This window comes from Piliocolobus tephrosceles, chromosome 2, assembly GCF_002776525.5.
Source record: "Piliocolobus tephrosceles isolate RC106 chromosome 2, ASM277652v3, whole genome shotgun sequence".
Taxonomy (NCBI): domain Eukaryota; kingdom Metazoa; phylum Chordata; class Mammalia; order Primates; family Cercopithecidae; genus Piliocolobus; species Piliocolobus tephrosceles.
This window is the reverse complement of record NC_045435.1, coordinates 159550917-159572383: the sequence shown is the minus strand read 5'-3', so window position 1 is coordinate 159572383 and position 21467 is coordinate 159550917.

Here is a 21467-nt window from a genome sequence, read left to right as displayed (position 1 = left end):
ACTGTGCAAAAAAGAGCAAGGGGATGTCCCAAGTACCAGGAGGCAGAGCTCTGGGAGCATGCATCAGCTGGACCCCACCTCTCCCTGAAGATGGGTGGAGAGGTGTTTAAGATGCTTGGGCATGGCTTGAGAAGGGAACCCTGGGATGGAGTGAACGGTGTGAATGAGGCAGTAGATGTTCTCAAACCCAACATGATAAAGCCACCACTTACTAGGTATCCAGGATTGGGAAAAAAGTCAAGCATGGGACCACGGATGGTGGCTGCAGCATATGAATGTCACCCAAGCCAGATGTCCTCTGCAGCAAAACTCACCATCCAGGAGGGGAGCAAAGGGAGCTGCAGGCTCAGATGGGGTCAGCTCTCGGAGAAGGCTGGGAGGGGGCTTTCAGAGGCTATAAAAGAGAGTGGGATTTTTTCCTTGAATGGAAATACCCACAACTCTCCAGGAAATCCCAGATAGCCAGAGTAAGGGCAATAGTTTGGGTAAGAGTAAGAAAGGATACAAACTTAGGCCAAGACCCCAGAAGAGAGACAAACCTGGGTTTAAGACCCAGCTCCACTGCCTAGTTAACATAGAACAGGTTGCTTAGCCTCCCTGTTAACATTGAACAGGTCCCTTAGCCTCTCTGAGCCAGTTCCCACATCTGTAAAACACTGTAAAAAAAAATGGAGATGGTTCATACAAAGCACGTAGTGCAGTACCTGGCATATAAGTGCCCAATAATGCTTTCTAATTTTGTCCTAATTGCCATTATCATCACGTATTTGTTGTTGTTATTATTATTAGAGAGCACAATCACGTCTCATTCTTATTTGATCCACAGTGCTAAGCACAGAGCCTGGCATATAGAATTCTTTCAGTAAATGTGTGAAATGATTGGGGGCAGAGCCAGCTTCATGGGCACATAACCTGTAGAGCTGCACAGTGCCCTGTTCTTAGGAGGGCCTATGCTTGGTTTAATGCTCTTCTGTAGCTGTCTTGAAATTCTTAATAATTTTTGCACAGGGCCCCACAAATTATGTAGCTGGTCCTGGGTGAGGATAAGGATATAAGGAAGATGTAAGGAGGAAACTAAAGCATGAATAATTTGAGGAGATGAGCAATCTACAGAAAGGCTATTAAGAATTATGGTGAACCAAGTATTTCCTCTCCAGAATAGAGAGGTCCTCAGTGGAACCAGCATTTGTTCATATCCTGAGTTTTTAATAGTCCACACATTTGGCAATATGTTGGAGGGACATGATCATTTACCCAAAAACATGTGGGACCTGATTTGTTCTTATATAATATTTCCAAAGTTTACCTGTCTTAACTCTAAGAGAACAAAATAATAGAGAAGAAAAATCAATACAGTCCCAGCATTTTCTGGAAGGTGACGCTTAGTTTTACTTTCTATTATTTAGACTGAGAAGTGGCAAGCGTAATACATGCAATCTCACAATCATGAATCAATGCTTTAGAATTATTTTTCATGTCAAAACACATGACCCCAAACCTTCGCAGTTCACACATTACCAAGCAGAGTTCTATGGCATTGCTGAGACCAAGCAGTTCCAGCCCACATGGTCCATTTCTTGCTGGATATCATTCAGTTCTATTCCTTCTCTCTATTGTCCAGGTCACTACCTTAGGCCTGTTCACAGGACAATTGCAGGAGTCTCGATTCTGGTTTTCTTACTTCCACTCTCAGACCCTCGCACCATCACACACCAGTCACTTCTGGCTTCACAGTTCTGCACGTCACACGATCTTATAAGGTACCATTAGAGTGAACCACACTTCACTTCTTACAATGACATAGATGGCTTTTTAAAATATGGGACACTTAAGCCTCTTTAGAACAATCCCTTTATTCGAATGTGTCTGGCATTAGACTCCTGGATGAGCCATCATTCGCTGCCTGGGTCTCTACATGGCTCATTCACTCAACCTGTAGCCATTCCTATGCTAAAGACAGAGGACACAGAGATGGCAACAACACTGCTTCTGTTTTCACACAGCTCACCACCTACGTAGAACAACCCATGGGTACACAGGTTCAGGACGACAGCACAAGTCTCTAACTCAGGTTGTAGGTAGGAGACTTCCTGGATGAAGGGCCATCTAAGTAGAGTTTTGTAGAACAAGCAGGGGTGAAGGGTGTTCTGGGGGAAAATAAATCAGCAGAATGTAAGGTACAGACTAAGAGAACTTAGCTCATTCTTGGAGTTGTAAATGCTTCCCTCAGTGTTTCTGCTACATAGGGAGCCAGAGGAAAGGGTAGTTGGGGGCAGAGAGAATATCCTGGGCCAGGTCAAATTTGCTCTTTATCCTAAGAACAGGTAAAATACAATACAGTGGTTGGTTGGTTGGTTGGTTGGTTTTTAATCAGAGAAAGGTCCTGATCAGATTCAGTGAACAGAGACACATTTTCTCTAGGGTTGAGTGGGAGGAGTGAGGAGATGGGAGTTCTGGTTTCTGTTAAGTTACCTTTTATTTTCACTACACATGTTAAAGGGAAGTTGTGCCAGCCTGCCACAGTGAAAAGAGGAATGTGGGGATGAGTTTGGTGTTTACAGGAGGTTTTTTGGAAGATTTGCCCAGCTTGGTGGGATGTAACCATCTCCTCCTCTCCCCACGAAATCTTCTGTAAAGGCTATATTGTTCGTCAAGGCTTTCAGAGTAGGATCATGTTTGAGAAGCAGATGTGACCATGTACAAAGATGAGTCTATTATGGGGGTAGGGCTTGATCAAGGATGATTCAAAGAAGATCAGCTATTTTCAGATTATATAAAGATCACTCAAGCGAGGAGGATCCTGGAGAATGGATTTAGAGTAGAAGAGGGTCTGAGACTGGACGTAAGAAAACCAGAATGGAGACTCCTGCAGTTGTCCTGTGAACAGGCCTAATGCAGTGACCCAGACAATAGAGAGAAGGAACAGAACTGAATGATATCCAGGAAGCAGAATCAACAGAAGCTTATTGCTAGCCAGATGCAAGAGTTAACAGAGAGAAAGGAATCAAGGATGTATACAGGTCCCTGGCTTAGGGAACCCAGAAGACGGTGTCACCCTCTCCCAGAAAAATGGGGCAGTTCCAGGGATAGTCCTGTTTGGGATATGATGATTTTGGGATATCATGTGAGACATTCAAGTGAGCATGTGCAGTAAGCAGTTGGATATATGGGACTGTGCTAGAGATACCTACTACCATTTCTTACCTGGATTATTGTACTAGTCTCCTAATGGGTCTGCTGCTTCTACCTCTGACTGTCCCCTGCTACCTGAATTCTCAGTGGATCAGCCAGTGCGAGCAGTAAAGACAAATCAGAATATGACACTTGTCTGCACAAAACCTTCTGAGGGCTCCCATCCCACTGAGTTATGACTGCGGGCCCCCAACCTTTATGATCTCCCTCCTCTTCTCCAACCCAGCCACCGTGGCCTCCTCACTGTTCTTTCTTTGGGCTTTTGCAGACAAGCAGGGAGTTCATGGAATCTGTTCTGGAGGCTTCTATTTCCCTGAAAGGTAGGAGGTGAGGTCATCTCTGAGTGTATCTTGGGAGATGGCAGGAGAATGCTCATGAGAAAGGCAGTAAAGTTGGAGGTCTAGAAAACTGCTACTGGGAATGGAAGAGGCAGCTGGCAGGATCCACCTGAGCTTCTACTAAGTAGCAAATGTATAGAACACAGTAAATATACTGTCTCCTTTCAGAGAAAATCATCAGCGCAAATAACACGGGCTGCCTTTATGCTCTATAAATCATATTATCCTAAAGGATGAAAAATTACCCACTGCCCACAAGTAGTGAAAGCAAAGCAAAAAAAAAAAAAAGGACATAAACTTTAGCATGAGACAACTTGACTTCAAAAGCTTGTGATATACATATTCTAGGCAACTTTAAGACCCAAGAAACCAAATTTTGATCTGGGATTAAGCCCATGCCTGTCTTGAAATAATAACTTGCATTTATATTAATATAACAAGTATTATGCATATGTTTTATATTTATACAATAATTTTACAATTTTAAAGTTTAATTTTTACAACAACCCTGAAAGACAGCAAACAGGTATTAATACCCTTCTTTTGGGGATTGGGAAACTCAGGCCTAAAGCAGTTGAGTTGCTCAAGCTCAGTGGGAGGAGGCCAGAACACAGGCGTCAGCCTATTTGGCCACCACTTTCTACTCACACACTGACTGCTTTCTCAGCCTGATCTTGAGGTTCTTTCTTCCTTCTCCTTCTCCTTCTCTTTCTCCTTCTCCTTCTCCTTCTCCTTCTCCTTCTCCTCCCCCTCCCCCTCCCCCTCCTCCTTCTCCTTCTCCTTCTGTAAATGAAGAGTTCCTACCAAAGAGGATGAGACAGACTGGCATAAGGAAGGACCTGACATGGGGCAATAGTGAGGCAGGAGGTGAGATAGGAATGGTGATGTGTGAGGTTGGGATTGCTGCCCACTGGCTGCACAGGGTGAGGCACATGAGAGATACCCAGTGACCCCTTGTTCAGGGCTTACTTAAGGTATGTGATCCCTACCTGAAGCCACTATGTCAACTTCCAGCTCAGGCCTGAGGCTTAGCCACACAGGGACTCTCCTAATGCATCTCCGACTTCTCATAAGCCCTCACAGATGTAGCGATGATGAAATCTTAACACATTTGTTCCCTAGCACTGAAATGTGTTTATGCTCCTGAATTTAAGGTTTGTAATGGGTTTTGCTCACGGGAATGATTATTTTAGTGCTGACTTTTAAAAAGGCAATTGATAACAAGTTTACACAGCCAAAAGAGCTCTGGCAATTATCTGCAAATTCAGACTCCGTGAAGAGCCAAACTAGATCATTTAAGACACCCTGAATCCATTCCGGGGCCAAGATTATCCAAATTGACAAGCTAAAAATGAGATAATTTATGCTGAAATGGGGCTTATGAAATCAAGATGCTACTCTGGATGGCTGCTGCTGGGAGCTGCCACAATCCCTTCTTCCCTTATTTTTCTCCTTCATGAATTCCTTCTCTCCTCTATTCACTTCCCAAGTTAAGACGGCAGGAAAGCAGGGTAAGGTTTAAAATGTTCTTTGCCTGAAAACTTCCTGAGATAGTTTTAAAGTTTTTCATGTGAAGCCTTGAACAATATGTATAGAATACAAAGGTCTCTAATGTCGGGGTGTGGGGGACAGAGGCTTGGTGGTGGTGGTGGTTGTTTTTAATTTCAGCTCTGGGCTGGGCCTGGGTTGTGCAGCAATCATACCAATGAGAAAGAAAACAAGTCCTGAAATAGCCCATCTCTGCAAAGTTCTTCACCTGAACCCCCAAATATTCTTCCAGGTGGTCTTGGCCTTAGATCTTGACACCGAGGCTTCATAAACAGCAGAAGAGGCTGGGTCACCAGAGGACCCTGGCTTGCTCCAAATCTTCTCTCCTGGATGCTCTCCGGGCTCAGAGCACTGGGACAGTCTGTGAAACTGAGGCCTACATTGATGCCAGCCACTAGGGTCCTCACCCCCACAGCCTGGACAGAAACAAACTGCAGCAACCTAGGAGAAAATGAGCCAGAATATTACACATATTTGACTCTGGTCAAACATGGTGGATTAACCACCCACATTGATCTCCTCCCTCCCCCAACTTCATCTAAATGCCAGTAAAGGAAAAAAAAAAAAAATCCACCAACAAAGACCAGAAGAATAGGAAGGTAGAAGAAGGCAGAAAACCGTGTCAACAGGTTTCAGAGGATAAAAAGCAGATGAATGAGTGGTAATCGCCCTAGGAGAGAAGAAAAAGTAAAAGCTTTCTGCCTGCAGGGGAGCTACACCAATGAGAAGCAAACCATTTGTTCTGCAGTTAGATGAAGGTACGTAGACCTTGGAAGTACCCAATACTTTGGAAGCAGGGCTGAGATGTGGGGCTGAAAATTGTGGGAGTTGTCAAAGATCTATATAAGGAGCAGTTGAACCCTCCAGGCCCCCGTGCCCACCCCAAGCAGCCAAACAACTGTCCCCATCCCCTTACCTCTGCAGAAAACAGAAGATTGATTCTCTGGAGAAGATAAGCAGAGAGTCTTCAGCTCAGAGGGCAGGGAATGGGTGTGAAGCTGAAAACAGGGGATTAATGGAGGCCTATATACTGAACTATGGGGCACCCCCACCCTTCCCTTACATCATTCTGAGGAAAAGGCAGCCAAAAATACACATGTCCTGGCAAAGAATAGGAAGATCATTCTCTGGGGGAAATTAACCCCAGAAAAAGAGCTCCACTAATTAATGTTTGGAGACTCTCCCACAAGGTGGTTGCCTGCTCTTCTGATTTAACCACAGGAAGGACAACCAATGGGGAAGCCTTACCCCTACCCCCGTAGGGCTTCTAATTGACCTTAGTTCTTTGTTCCAACCCAAAACAGAAACACCAAGAAAACAAAAAAGAAAAGTGGGGGAAAACTCAAGAAAAAAAAAAACAAAAGCACTGGTACAGAGAAAACAATCTCAGGGATATAGAAGTTGGGTGAGAGGGTAGGAGGGTGGAAGTGGGGGTGAGGAAAGAGAAATTACCAAATGGGTTCAATGTACCCTATTTGGGTGGTGGTTACACTAAAAGCCCAGATTTTGCCACTACACAACACATCCATGTAACAACACTGCACTTGCACCTCCTAAATTTACACCAAAAAAAGAGAGGAATGGAAGTTATTATCTATAATAAAGTTATCCAATGGAAAAGGAACAAAGAGCTAGAAAGACTTTGGGGGGAAAAGCACAGAAAATACATAATAACAAAAATATATGATAGCAAAATTAATATATGTAAAGTCAAGAAACTCTCCCAGAAAACAGAGCAAAAAATAAAGAACAGTATGAGAAAATGAATAAGAAAATTAGAGAATTAATCTAGGATATCCAGACAGAGCAAAATGAAAATAGAAGATATTCTCAGAAAAACTATATAAAAATTTGAGTTTCCAGATTACAAAGGTCAACTAACCAGCACAATTCAAGAATGAAAAGCACATATCATCATGTTTTAGAATTTGGGGTTAAATAGAACATCCTAAAATATTCCAGGGAAATTAAAAAACCGTATCACACTGAAAGAAATAAAAATCCAAACAACATTCTAGTTTCCAACAACAAACCTGAATGCTAGAGAAAAGTGGGCAATGCTTCAAACGTCTGAGAGTAAAGGTTTTCAACCTAGAATTCTATAAATAACCAAACCATCAATCGTGCATGGTTGTGCGTGAACTAATCATAAGGGTAAAATAAATATATCAAACAGAGTCCAAAACTGTTTCTATTTACACCTCCCTCCTGCAACTTAAGAAACTTATAGAGGACATGTTTTGGCTACATGCGGGAGTCAACCAAAACATAAAAACAAAAAAGAAAGATATAGGGATCTAGGGAAGAGGGGACTCAGCTCAGAAGTAAAGGAAAAGGAAATTCCAGAATAATCTCCTTCAGCAGGCTTGGAGCAATTAATCCTGAGACAGCACAATAGAGGACTGAGGAATTGCTAGATACCTACTGTGTTTGAAAAGGTTAGATACAGTTATTAAGAAAAACAAAATGTTGCAGGAGAAAACAAATGTAGTAATGGTACCCACACCCTACTGTGCTTAGCTGTGAACAATATCTGCAGATGTGATATAACTATTTTGGAAGGGTGAGGGGTAGTGACATAGGGAGCAAGTGAAGAAAGCTAAGTCTAACTACCACAACAGAAGTGAGGGGATACTATGTGAAATGGATCAATGAAAAAAGAAGAGAATAACCACGGTGTTTACATGTGCAGAGGAAAATAACAGAAGAAACATCTTCAAGGGTAAAGGAGCTGGGGGATATTTTTTCAATAGTTAGTAATATTTAACTATATTACATTGATAAAAATACATTTTTGTTAATCTTTAAGTAAATTCAATCAGTTCATTTTCCACTTGAGTAAGAATGGATTCAGTCTTCGTTTTATTCCATTATGATCTCTGAAAATCACAAAGGAGGTGGCACCTCTCTCTCTTTTCCACAACTTTCTGATATATTTTTCCATAGGATTCTCCATCAATTTCTAGGAAAAAGCTTTTTTTTATTTTGATTTTTTGGCTTTTTCTTTAATAACAAGAGGAAAAGGAATATTGGTTGAAAATAAGTGAGGCCTAAAGCCAAAGCGATATTTCAGGCCCCTGCCCCACTTGGCTACCTAATTGTACAGAACAAAATCAAAAGGAAGCCAGTCTCCAACTGCATTTCAAAAGCAGACTAGACTGCTGGATATACAATGCATGATTGCCTGTGTGCATGAGACTGAATTGGGTGCTGGCGGCATAGGAAGAAAGAAGTTACAGAATCAGATTTCACCTCCTCCCTCATATCTTTCCCCTTTGTCGGAAACACCAACAGGAAAATGGCCCTAGAAGAACTATCCTTCCTGGCTCTGGTGATGCCCAGTACAGCTGAACCCTTGCATTCATTGACGAAATTCATTGGACTGAAACTCTCCAGTCTCCAGAAGACCAGAGAGACACAGTCTAAAAAGGCGAATACAAAAGGAATTCTGTAATGAATCTGGGTAAGAAACCCATATGGGGGCCAAACTTATGCTAAGGGAAAGACAGGCAGAAGAACATTCTACAGAACCAGTAAGCAGTATCCCCAACAGTCCTGAGTGGAAGTGAGCCATGAAGTTAGAGCAAATGAAACACTTTCAGAATAAGCAATGAATGAAGTTGGGCAGCATTTGGATAGTGAGGAGGCCAGCCAAGGGCTCTGCCCAGCCCTGATGGTGACAGAAATGGGCTAGAACTCCAGCCCTCCTACCAACAGTCCCTATTAAGGAGGCATTAGATTTGTTCCCTTTTTCTCATTTGCTCAGTCATGGAAACTCTGACCTCAAGTCTTTGTTCTCTGCTTTTTTGGCGGAGGGAGAGGTAAGTTGATTCATATAGCTAAAGAAATAAAAGTGAAAGCATAAAAACTGAAGGAAATAAAAATAAATTATAAGGAGTACCCATTAAAGACCTTTCGAAAGGATAAAACGATTTCAATTTTACTGTCTCACTCACTTCTCCCCACTTCCTTCCCAGATATACCTGCATATCTATGTATTTATACAGTTTTTTCATTATTTAGTTAATATGAATTACAGGCCTTGCTTCCTCCCTTCTAAATCCAAAATGAAGAAGCTTTCTCTTTTCTCTCGCTCCTTTTTTTTCTTTGCTCCCCCTCACCAACACGATTTACATTCTCAATGTAATGTATTAAAAAGTTGACAGGGACGAAAGGATTCACACGATGTCTGCTAAGAAACCCAATTTCCATGATGAATTGCCCGAAGCCCCTGAATCACAAACCATTTTTTCCGCTGCTCAGAAGTTGGGTTTTTTTTTTTTTAAATCTTCTTAAAGCCTCTCTCCTAATCTTCAGCTAGAAGAGATGGGTAAAAGGATTTTTTTTCTAAACTAAGGAAAGTATTAGCATCTTGGTTGTTGTGCATCAAATTTGAAAATGCAAGGTTAGTAATATTTCAAATCAGCCATGGTCCAAACCTCTTGATAAGTGAGTGTGCTGTTTTATGTTCATTCTCCCTCTCTCTCTCCTTTCCTACCTCCCTCTCTTTCTCCTTTTTCTCCCCTACATGTCCCCCCATAAGGTTTATAGTCAGTAATAAGTAGGAGCTTCCAGAAAAAAGAAAAATTTAGAATGATTCTTCATAGATCTATCCCCTTTTGGAAGGTTATAGAATTCCAAATAAAATATCCACTTTTCTGTACTTGACTGGATCAACCGTATCTGGGTGAAGAATTCAGCAGCAAAACCCTAACCCAATGCATGAGATACACTGTCAGCTCAGCAAGCAGTGACTCTGATGAGAACTGCATTTGCATCATATTGTGCATATTCTCCTAAGACATTAGGTTTCATTTTCTCAGAAGTGTTCACCTTGGGCTGCTCACTATGAGAGGGGTGAAGATCGACATGGCATTCATCAGAGCTCTTGTCAAGATTTTTGGACTTTGAAGAAAACCCACTCTTTCCCAAATATTCTGGAAATTTGGAGCTTTCCTATCTGAGATTTCAACTTCACATTTTTTTCTGTGTGCTATAAAGAGGTCAATTGGAGGCCTCTTCCACACAGGACAGAACTGGTCTTTGCCTGCTGCCCAAGCACTCTGGCTTTTCCTAGGACCCACTCCCCCAGAAAACTTACCCTAATAAAACTTTTTTTAAAAAATTAAATATTTTATTTTCAGACAATGTCTCACTCTGTCACCCAGTATAGAGTGCAGTGGCATGATCTCAACTCACTGCAACCTCCACCTCCTGGGCTCAAGTGATTCTCCCGCCTCAGCCTCCTGAGTAGGTGGGATTACAAGCGTGCACCACCAGGCTTGGATAATTTTTGCATTTTTAGTAGAAACGGGGTTTCACTACATTGGCCAGGATGGTCTCAAACTCCTGACCTCAAGTGATCCACCCACCTAGGCCACCCAAAGTGCTGGGATTATAGGCATGAGCCACCAAGCCCAGCCAATAATTTTTTTAAGAACATATTCAACATTAGACAGGAGAGAGTGGAACTCTGATATTGTCTATAAATTGCTAAAACATTTGCTGAGATACAGAAAGCTGGTGGGCAGCACAGAAACAGACAATAAAGAGTCTATATGCTAGAGTTTAAGTCTGAAATCACAAGCCCCAAATTTGACTCAAAAGTTATGAATTAGCTGTCAGGAAAAACTTCCAGCGCAGATATTCAGAAAAGTTTCATAATTTAAGAGAGGCCATGATCTTGGCCCTACAGTGTTAAGAGTATTTATTTTGCAGGAAGAAACTGAGAGCATTAGAGGGAAACAGCCTGACCCCAGCTGCGTAACTAGTAAGTGACAGAACGAGGACCTGGTTAGAACTGGTTATTGGTTCTTATATTGCCAGTTATGTTACTGCTTGATATTATATAGATAATGCATCTGGGTGACTGAGTGAGGGCTTTACAACCATGCAGTTTCCCCCAAGGGTTATTCCTCCTGAACATGTTCTGTATCTTCCTAACCAAAGAGAAGCAACATAGCAGGGTATAGTTAGAAAGAGACGGGCACTCTCATTATCTTTCCAGACTGACTTTGACAAGAGAACTTGTCACATTACTGAAAAGTCTTCAGTTTGGCTTGATTTAGGGCTAAGAGGATATCACAGAGACTGACTGACTCCCCCTTGCTCAAGGAGGGAGAAAGGTAAGCTTGGCTTAAGTGTGGACAGCATATCAATTAAAGGAAAAGTAGTGGGCTTATCACTCTTATATGTCTCCCCAAACAACACTTCCAGAGACAGTATTCTCACACTGCCTGTGTCTATCCCTTAGCATACCCTGATTTTAAAATGGACAAAAGACCTGAACAGACATTTCACCAAAGAAAATTTATAAATGGCAAATTAGCATATGAAAAGATGCTCCACATCACATGTCATTTAATAAATGCAAATTAAAACAAAGAGATACTGCTACACATCTATAAGCATGGCCAAAATCCAAAAACACTGAAAATACCAAGTGCTAGTGAGGATGCAGAGAAACAGGAGCTTTCACGCTGTATGTACATACAAAACTAAACATACTCTTACCCTATTATCCAGTAATTCCACTCCTTAGTATTTAGTCAAAGGAATTAAAAGTAGATGTCCATGCAAAAATCTGCACATGGATATTTATAGCAGCTTTCTTCATAGTTTTCAAAACATATATGCAATCAAGCCATCTTTCAGTATGTGAGTGGATCAATTGTGGTATATCCGTACAATGAAATATCATTCAGCACTAAAAAGAAATCAGCTTTCAAGCCATGAAAAGACATGGAAGAATCTTAGATGCATATTACAAAGTAAAAGAAGTCAATCAGAAAAGGTTACATACTGTATGATTCCAACTATATGACACTCTGGAAAAGGCAAAACTGTGGAGACAGTAAAAAGATCTTAGTTGCCAAGGAGTAGGGGGAAGGAGGGACGAATAGGCAAAGCACAGAGGATTTTTAGGGCAGTGAAACTATTCTATATGATGCTAAAATGATACATACATGCCATTATACATTGGTCAAACTCATGGAATGTACAAAACCAAGAGTGAACAAAATGTAAACTATGGACTTTGCGTGATAATGGTGTGTCAGTGTAGGCTCATCAGCTGTTAACAAATGTACCACTGGCTCGGGATGTTGATAATGGGGGAGGCTATGCATGTATGTGGTCAGCAGGTATATGGGATAGCTCTGTACCTCTTTCAGTTTTTCCATGAACTCAAAACTGCTCTAAAAAAATAGTCTATTTAAATAGGAAATAAATAAATAAATAAAATTAGCATACAGGACAGTCAAAGCCAATGGAATTGCGTCAAGACCACAGCAAAGACCAAAACAAAAACAAAAATTTAAAGAAACAAAAAACAAGGTAAAATTCAGAGATTGCATGATTACAAGAATAGAAAAGAAGTAAACAGAGGTACATTTGAAGTGGATTCAACCTCAGTGTAATAAAACGGTGGAAACAGTCTGACTATTCTGAAATTAACCTTTCTGTATAAAATAAACGTAGCTAAGGGTAAAGGATACTAGATAGAAGAAAATAACTGTAGTGGTAAAGAAAAGGAAAGCTCTTACCTCAGATAAATAGATAAATCTGTTCACTGTTCATTAAACAATAAGAAAAGTTCTATCACGGCAAATAAATGGCCATACACAATGTAAGCTTCATGAGAGGAGGGATTGCTTTTTATTTACTATTGTGTTCCCAGTGCCTAGAATAGTGGATGGCACCCAATAAATACTAAATAAATAAGTGATTTCATAACTCAGAATGCTAGAGTTGAGGGATAGACACTAGTAGTACAAAGAAAATCACCAGTGACCAAAACATAGTAGGTGATTACTTAGGATTTGCTAACGACTATAATAAATGTCCCCAATTTTTAGCAGATTGAACAATGAAGATTTATTTCTTATTCCCATCATAATCTGATGGTCGGGATTGGTGGAGACAACTCTGCTTCCACACAGTCATTCAGAAAACCAAGCTTCTTTTGTCTGTGAGTTCTGTCACTCACTCCTAGAGCCCCAGAGTCCTTCATCAAATCATCTGTATCCACCTGGTACAACAGAAAAGCAAATACATGGAGGATCGCTGCTTTAGTTTGTGTTGCTATAAAGAAGTAATTTATAAAGAAAACTGTTTATTTGGCTCATGATTCTGATGTCTGGAAAAGTTTAAGTTTGGGCATCTGTATCCGGCTATGGCCACAGGCTACTTTCACTCATGGCAGAAGGTGAAAGGGAGCTGGCATGTCCAGAGATCACACAGCAAGAGAGGGAGCAAGAGAGAGGGTGGAGGAGGTGCCAGGATCTTTTTAACAACCAGCTTTCATAGGAACTGACAGAGTAAGAATGCACTCATTAGCATGAGGATAGCACCAAGCCGTTGATGAGGGATCTGCCCATATGACCTAAACACCTCTCATTAGGCCTCACCTCCAACGTGGGAGATCGAATTTCAACATGAGATTTGGGGGTGGGGAGTATAAGCATCCAAATTATAGCAATCACATGGAGGTATTTTAGGGGCCAGGTTTAGATTAGGAATCTATCACTTCTGCTCACATTCCATTGGCCAGGACTCAGTCAGAGGTCCCAGCTAACTGCTAGAGGCACCGGGAAATGTACTCTAGTTGTAGCCAACAACACCAGCAACATGCCAGAGCATCGAAGAGGGATTGCAGATAACATAAATGCTTGTTCTCTGGGTCACCGTTTGGGCAGAGACAGGGGGAGTAAGAGAGAAAGGCCAAAGTCCAGAATTCATCCAGGTATAGAGTGTTATTCGAGACTTTCCTTATACTAACTTGAGATGCCAGAAAGATACACCTTCAAGAAACGAGAAAAATCAGATCTAGCTAGACCTGCCCACTGGGAATGGTGGAAACAGCTGCCTTGCTAAGCAGATCAAAAATGAAAAAAAATCAAAGAAGCTATCTCTGGTAGGTTTTAGCTGTAGGCAGTTCTTATCTTCAATCAGGTTCTTCAAAAAGCAGACCCTGAGCAAGGATTCCATTCAAGTGATTTGTTAGGAAAGCACTCTCAGGAGAAACTGGTGACTAGAGGAAGCATAATGGAAAAAAGGAAGAAGCCAAGCTAGGGAGAAAATTCAGGTGAATCCCAGCTTCAGCCTGATCCTGCAGGGTGCTCTGATGTATAAATTGCATGTCAAGGTTTTCCCACTTCCAGACAAGGGAGCTGGGCTTCTGTACTCCTTCACCAAGCAATCATTGACTACAGGCTTTCCTGAGAGGATATCAACTACTAGGTATTCTAGTACCAAGCAGTCATTGGTTATAGACAGCTCTGAGGGGTTGTGCTCCCAGAAACTTTCAGCTATCTCAATGGGCAAATTAGACCCAACAGTCCAAACACAATCCACTGAAGAATATTATAGGTCCCAGCTATTAGCCGCAAAACAGCAAATCTGGGGCATAAACACACAGAGCCAGTAGGAGGGACTGGAGGGAATTTAAGTGGGGGACTATAGGCCCTCTTGCACATTTATCTATGAACTTATTTTGTGGTGGTTGTAAAGGGTAGGGTATTTAGGCCACTGGCAGAAGCAAGCACAAAGTCTCTCTAAAGGTGAACACATCTATTCTAGCCCTTAATGAACTTCCACAAATTATGTTTGCAAATCAATGACCAGTTTGCAATCAAAAATTACCAGGCCTATAAGAATACAAGATAATATAAATATATTCAATAACTAAGAGAAACCAGAGACAGCAGACACAGATCCACACAATTCAAATGTTGCAGCTGTCAGACACAATTTTTAAATGATGGTATTTACCATAGCTATTTATCATGTTTACAACGATAAATTGATAAATTGCCCATAAATGACAAACTTGAAAATATCTGCTGGGAACAAAACACTATAAAAAGCATTATAACAGATTTACAAACAAACTAAATAGAACTTCTAAAAATAAAATATAATCCAAATTTAAAGCTCAGAAAAATGGAAGAAAAAGGGACAGAGGCAATTTGCAAAGAGAGAATGCCTAAGAATTTTTAAAACTGATTGAAGGCAAAGATCCACAGATTCAAAGATCCTAGAGAATTCCAAAAAGGATAAATAAAAAGAAATTTACCTTTTATACAAATCATAGAAACTCTTTTTAAAATTACTCTGTAGAGATGGAGTCTTTCTATGTTGCTTAGGCTGGTCTCAAGCTCTTGGCCTCAAGCAATCCTCCCACCTCAGTCTCCCCAAGTGCTGAGATTGCAGGCATGAGCCACTATACCCAGCCCAAATCATAGAAACTATTTTTTTAGAAAGGTAAAGGGAAAATCATAATTGCAGTCTGTGAAAATGGAGAGATTACCTGGAAAGAAGTAGCATTTAGATTGATAACTGACTTCTGAACATCAACAATGGAAGCTAAAAGACAATTGAATATCTTTTTAAAGTGCTGATGGGAAGAAAAAGGCAGAATTCTACATTCAGTAAAAAATATCTTTGAAGAGAGAAGATAAAAATATTTCAGAAAAATGCTTTTGAAAAGCTCAACAGCAGCATACCATCACCAAAAAAATATTCTGAAGGACATGCTGTAAACAACTGATCCCAGATTGAAGATCTGAGGTATAAGTGTGTATAAAGTGAAAACTGAGTAAAAATATATGGGAATTGAAAATAAACATTGATTGTTTAATGCCTAATAGTGTTAAAAATTCAAAGGGCATTATTACCAGATAGCAAATATATATAAATAAAAAGTATGATAAATGGAGTTATAATGTTCTAAGGTTATTTGGAAGATAGATAACAGTTATTTCTTAAATTTGTTCTTTTATAATTTAAAGATACATTTTTGTCATTTCCAGAGTAGTTTCTAAAATAACATAAATAGAGCACATAATACACAAAACAATTAAGAGGTGGAACAAATATAGTAAAACTAAACAGGGAAGAACAAGAATAAAATTGATATAGAAAATGTATAGCATAAAAATTCCAAATATATCTGAAATTACAATTAATATAAATCAACAATGCTTCAATTAAGGAAAAAATGAAGTTAGAAAAACATAAAATCCAACTACATACAGTTTTCAAAAGACACATAAAATATAAAGATATAGAAAAGTTGAAAGTAAAAGGTAGCATGAAAATACAAATAAAAAGAAAGATGATATTGCTATATTAATATCAGATAAAATAGAATTTGAGGCAAAGATCATTTCTAGAGGTGAGGACTATCACTTCCTAACAATAAAAAGTTTCAATTTAGGAAGAAAACAAAATAATTTTTAAATTTATGTGCATTTAATAACATGGCCTAAAATAGATAGTGCAAAATTAACAGAAGATATGGAAAGGCCAGGAATGATGGCTCACAACGGTAATCCCAGCACTTTGGGAGACCAAGGTAGGTGTATTATGAGGTTAGGAGATCGAGACCACCCTAGCTAACACGGAGAAACCCCATCTCTACTAAAAATACAAAAAAAAAGTAACTGGGTGTGGTGGCGGGCACCTGTAGTCCTAGTTACTTGGGAGACTGAGGCAGGAGAATGGCGTGAACCCAGGAGGCAGAGCTTGCAGTGAGCCAAGATCAAGCCACTGCACTCCAGCCTGGGCAACACAGTGAGACTCTGTATCAAAAAAAACAAAAGAGAGAGAGAGAGAGATGGAAAAATAAACATGCACAATTTGTAAGATTTGAGACCTCTATTTCAGTAATTTATAGAATATGCTGATAAAAACTAGTGAGGATATAGAAGATTCAAAAAACAGTATTGCTATTGTTTGAACGTATGTATCCCTCCAAAATTAACATGTTGGAACTGAAACCCTAAGGTGATGGTGTTAAGAGGTGGGGTATCTGGAAGGTGATTAGGCCATGAGGGTTCTGCCCTCATGGATGGGGTTAGTCCTTTATAAAAAGGGTTGAGGGAGCAAGTTCTTCCCTTTTTGCCCTTCTACTCCTTTGGCCATGTGAGGACACAGCATTCATCTCTTTTTCACCTCTTTGACTATATGAGGATGTAGCAAGATGCACCATCTTGAAAACAGAAAGTAAGCCCTCACCAGACAACCCCAATCTACCAGCACCTTGATCTTAGCACTCCCAGCCTCCAGAACTGGGAGAAAATTAATTTTTGTTCTCTATAAATTACCCAGTCTAAGGTGTTTTATTATGACAACACTAGGAAAAGGATCAATAAACCTGATCAAATAGACATCTAGAGAATGCTGTGCCCAGCAGCTGCAGAATATACCGTTTTTTGCAAACATACACATATATTTACAAAAATAGACCATATAATGGACCATGAAGCAAGTCTCAACAAATTTCCGAGGACTCAGCACAATGCAATTAAATCAGAAATACTGTGAAAACAATTTTTAAGTTCTCAAACATTTGGAAAGTAAGGTGTATCGATCATAGGTCACAGAAGAAATAATGGAAATTTAAAACATTTAGAGCTAAACAACAGTGAAAATACTATACTCTGACCAACTTGTAGTAAATATAAGCTTTAAAATGTATCTATTAGTAAAGAAAAAAATTGATTTAAGCATCCATCTCAAAAAGTTAGGATAAGAAGGGAAGAAAAAATTGGAAGAGGGAATAACAGAAATCAATGATATGGGCCAGACATATGAAAGGGGAAGCAAAGCCAAAGTTGATTATTTAGAATAAGAGATGGGACAAGTAACTCATAGTGGGAATGAAAAGGAAATCCATGTAGATAAATGTTGAAGACATCTAACAGACAAGAGAAAAATTTGAGCAACTTAATACCTATAAATTTGAAAACATAAATGAAATGGACACCATAATATATCTGGCATCTTTGACACCCAGAGTAGAAAACTTTTAACATTCTCATCTTCTATTCAACAAAATTATTTTCAGGAATAATCACATAATCAAACAAGTAATAATAATGGGAAAAAAGCAAAGTGAAATTTTTTTATTAAATTTTGTATGCTAGTAAACATAGACATAAGTTTGAAAAATGTAATAAAATACCTATTATAGAAAAAGGATGAAAACTGGATCAAATACTTTTTAAATGGATGTATGTTTCACAGTAGATGTTATCTTACGTTATCTTAATTATTTTTAAATTCCTGTTCCTGGACTATCCTGAAGACACAAATTTAGTAATTTCGAAGTATATTTTGAGTCTAGGGAAGGAAAACCAAAAAAAAAAAAGAAAAAGGATGAAAAAGTAATGGATTAATGCTTTTCAATTGCCTTAATGTTGTGTTGGTTTTGGGTTTGTTTGTTTGTGACAGGATCGTATTCTGTTGCCCAGGCTGGAATGCAGTGATGCAATCATGGCTCACTGCAGCCTCGACCTCCCAGGCTTACACCAGCCTCCCAACTCAGCCTCTTGAGTAGCTGGAACCATAGGCATGCACTACCATGCCTGACTAATTTTAAAGTTTTTTTGTAGAGATGAGATATCTGTATGTTGCCCAGGCTGGTCTCAAACTCCTGGACTCAAGTGATCCTCCAGCCTTGCCCTCCCAAGGTGCTAGGATTATAGGTGTGAGCCACTGTGCTCAGTTGCCTTAATGTATTTTTAAAAGGAAAATACCTATGCTTACTTATTTATCTATCATAGTAATGCATACACATATCATAATTTCCATTTTTGAGCCTAAATTTCTGTAATTTTCTCAATGACTTTATCGAAATTTATCTTCTCCATATATTCATGTCCATAGACAATCTGGCCAGATTTGTCAATCTGTTTCACTCAGTTGACCAAAACATCTATTTTATTTATTTTAATTTTGAAAAGTATCTTCCACATGAAGGAATAGATATATAAGTCATTAGAAAAAGTCTTAAATACGATATTGAACTCGGCTGCTATTCATAAAAATCTCACCTCACAACAAATTTCAGAAATTGCAATGCTGTCCATGCCTTTGTTTCTTTAGGATCCATTCTAGCCACTTTCAAATATCAATACACATATTTGAAAACACCAAGTGGTCACAGAATGATAGAATTTATGTAATTCAAGTTATATTTCTTTGTTTTTCTAATCACTGTGCTATCACTGTTAATTTCTAACATACACTTTAAGTCCAGAAACATGTAGTAACACAAGACTTAGATATATTACCTGCACCCAAAGCAGGTAAGCTCCAATAATTCCCAACTGTATAAACTTACCCCAGAAACAAAGGTGTATAGCTGAGTCCAAGTGTTTCAAGAGCTAACTCTATAATTACGAATTCTCCAAATTAATTTTTGCATAGAATGTAGTGTGTTTTAAAGAATAAGTTTTTTAAAATGCCAATTTGAAGCTTACACACATATCATGACGATGCAACAGAAATCTCAGCCATTATTTTAGAACTTAATCCAAAAGATGTTGGGGTATTATTTGGAATTGCTGACATTTTCACTGATTGTACTTTTGCTTAAAAATTTTCCACAATGAACTCCCTTATTGCATACATCCATGAGTGCACAGCTACCACCACCCTGAATGGACAAATTTGTAGAAAATCATGACTTACTAAAACTGCCTCTGTATACCAGAACACATATGCAAGAATGTTCATAGCAGCATTTTTCGCAATCATAAAAGAAATTGAAAAAAAACCATAATGTCCATCAACAATAGAAACAATAGTGCATGTTATAGCCATACAATGGAATACTATACAGCCAACCTCCCACCCACCTTCTAATTGTATTCTCTTTCTTTTCTTTATAATATCTAACGCAATTTGTTCAGTCTCATTTATTGCTGGTTTCCCCCACTGGCTGGTAAGGTCCATGAATTCAAGCATCAAGTCCCAAATTACATCTAGCACTCAGCTTCATGCCTGAGACATGGTAGGCATTCAGAAGTCACTGAATGAATGAATGAATGATGAGTGGTTACAGTTGAGCCCTGCTTGCCTGGGAGCCATTCCACCACTTTGAGGTGACTTTGTTGTGATCTACTATATATTTATCTTTTTGTTTCCTTCTCAAAGGAAAATCTTATTTTCCTCATTTCCAAAATATTGGAGGACCCTGCCTATATGCCTAAATACTAAAAAGATAGGCAGTAGTTGATGTGGAATTGATTTACTCTGAAGACTTCCAACACTAATCAGAATACAACAAATATAAATGATTAGCATTTACTGAGTGCTTACTCTTTGCAGACACAACCCTAAGAGTCTCACATGTAACTCCTTCAATATTCACATTGGTACTAGTAATTACCATCGCTGTGCAGATGAGGAAACTGAGGCACCAGGGATAATTTTTCAAATCTCAGACAGCTAAGTAAAGTGGTGGGGCTGGATTCAAACCCAAGAGACTACATTGCACTATGCTGCATTAAATACTCAGGGTTGAAAATTAAATGATGATTAATTGCAGCTCACACCTCAAATTGGTTGGCAGGTTGAACAGCATGGTCTGGGTTGTGTGGTGAAGAAAGTCTGAGCTGATGGGCACCACATGCAGCCTGTGAAGCCAGGCTTCAGAAAGCCAGTGCTCATGCAGACTTGCAATAAAGAACCCTTCAGATCCCACTTTTTTCCTGTGCTGGGTAATCACAGGATTTACCTGAAGGAGTCAGGATTTTGTCTCTTGTGATCCTGGCTGGGGGCTCAGACTGCCTGTTGCTACTGGAGTCATCTATAATTAGAGGATTAAACATCTCACATTTGGGCTGACTGCAGGCATCCTTGACAAGCAGTCTAACTGATGGGTACAATGTCTCTGTGGTTTGTGGCTCCATGCAGAGATGGATAGAACTTCAGAAAAACAGAACAGAAACATAAACTGCAGACACCTTTCAAGTTTTCATTTCTGCCTGCTCAGGTTTTATTCCCCATTTTGAACATTTCATGCACCAGAGACACATGGTCATCCTTCTTACTTCTTCTGCCACCCTGCAGACTGGCTGCAGCCCCACATCCACACAGCTCTTACCGCACTATGCTGGATTATATACACTGCAGGGACACTGTTGATTCATACCCACAGGTTTGTTTGGCACAGGTAAAAGCCCTGGGCATTTCTTCCAAAGCTGCTTTTCCTTTCACTGGCTCCTCTACATGCACTGGCTTCTGAGCTGGGGCTGGTGGTTCTGCATTCCCTCAGGCTCGTTAGGTCCCTAGAAGGACTGACCCTTAAATATTCAGCTCTCAGTCTTTCTGACTTTTCTTCTGGTCAGCTACTGGGATACTGTCAAATTATAGCATGCCTGTTATACAAATACCAAATAATACAAAAATATATTAAGGAGGAAGTAAAACTTATCCATAATCCTACCCACATTCTAGAGGTGAATGCCATTATTAACTTGGTGCTGATATTCACAAACTCCTTCAAAGCATATAAAAATTGATAGGAAGGTAGATGTTAGCATACTCTAAAATATTTCTACTACTTTACAATCTAATTTTCTCACTCAATTACATCAT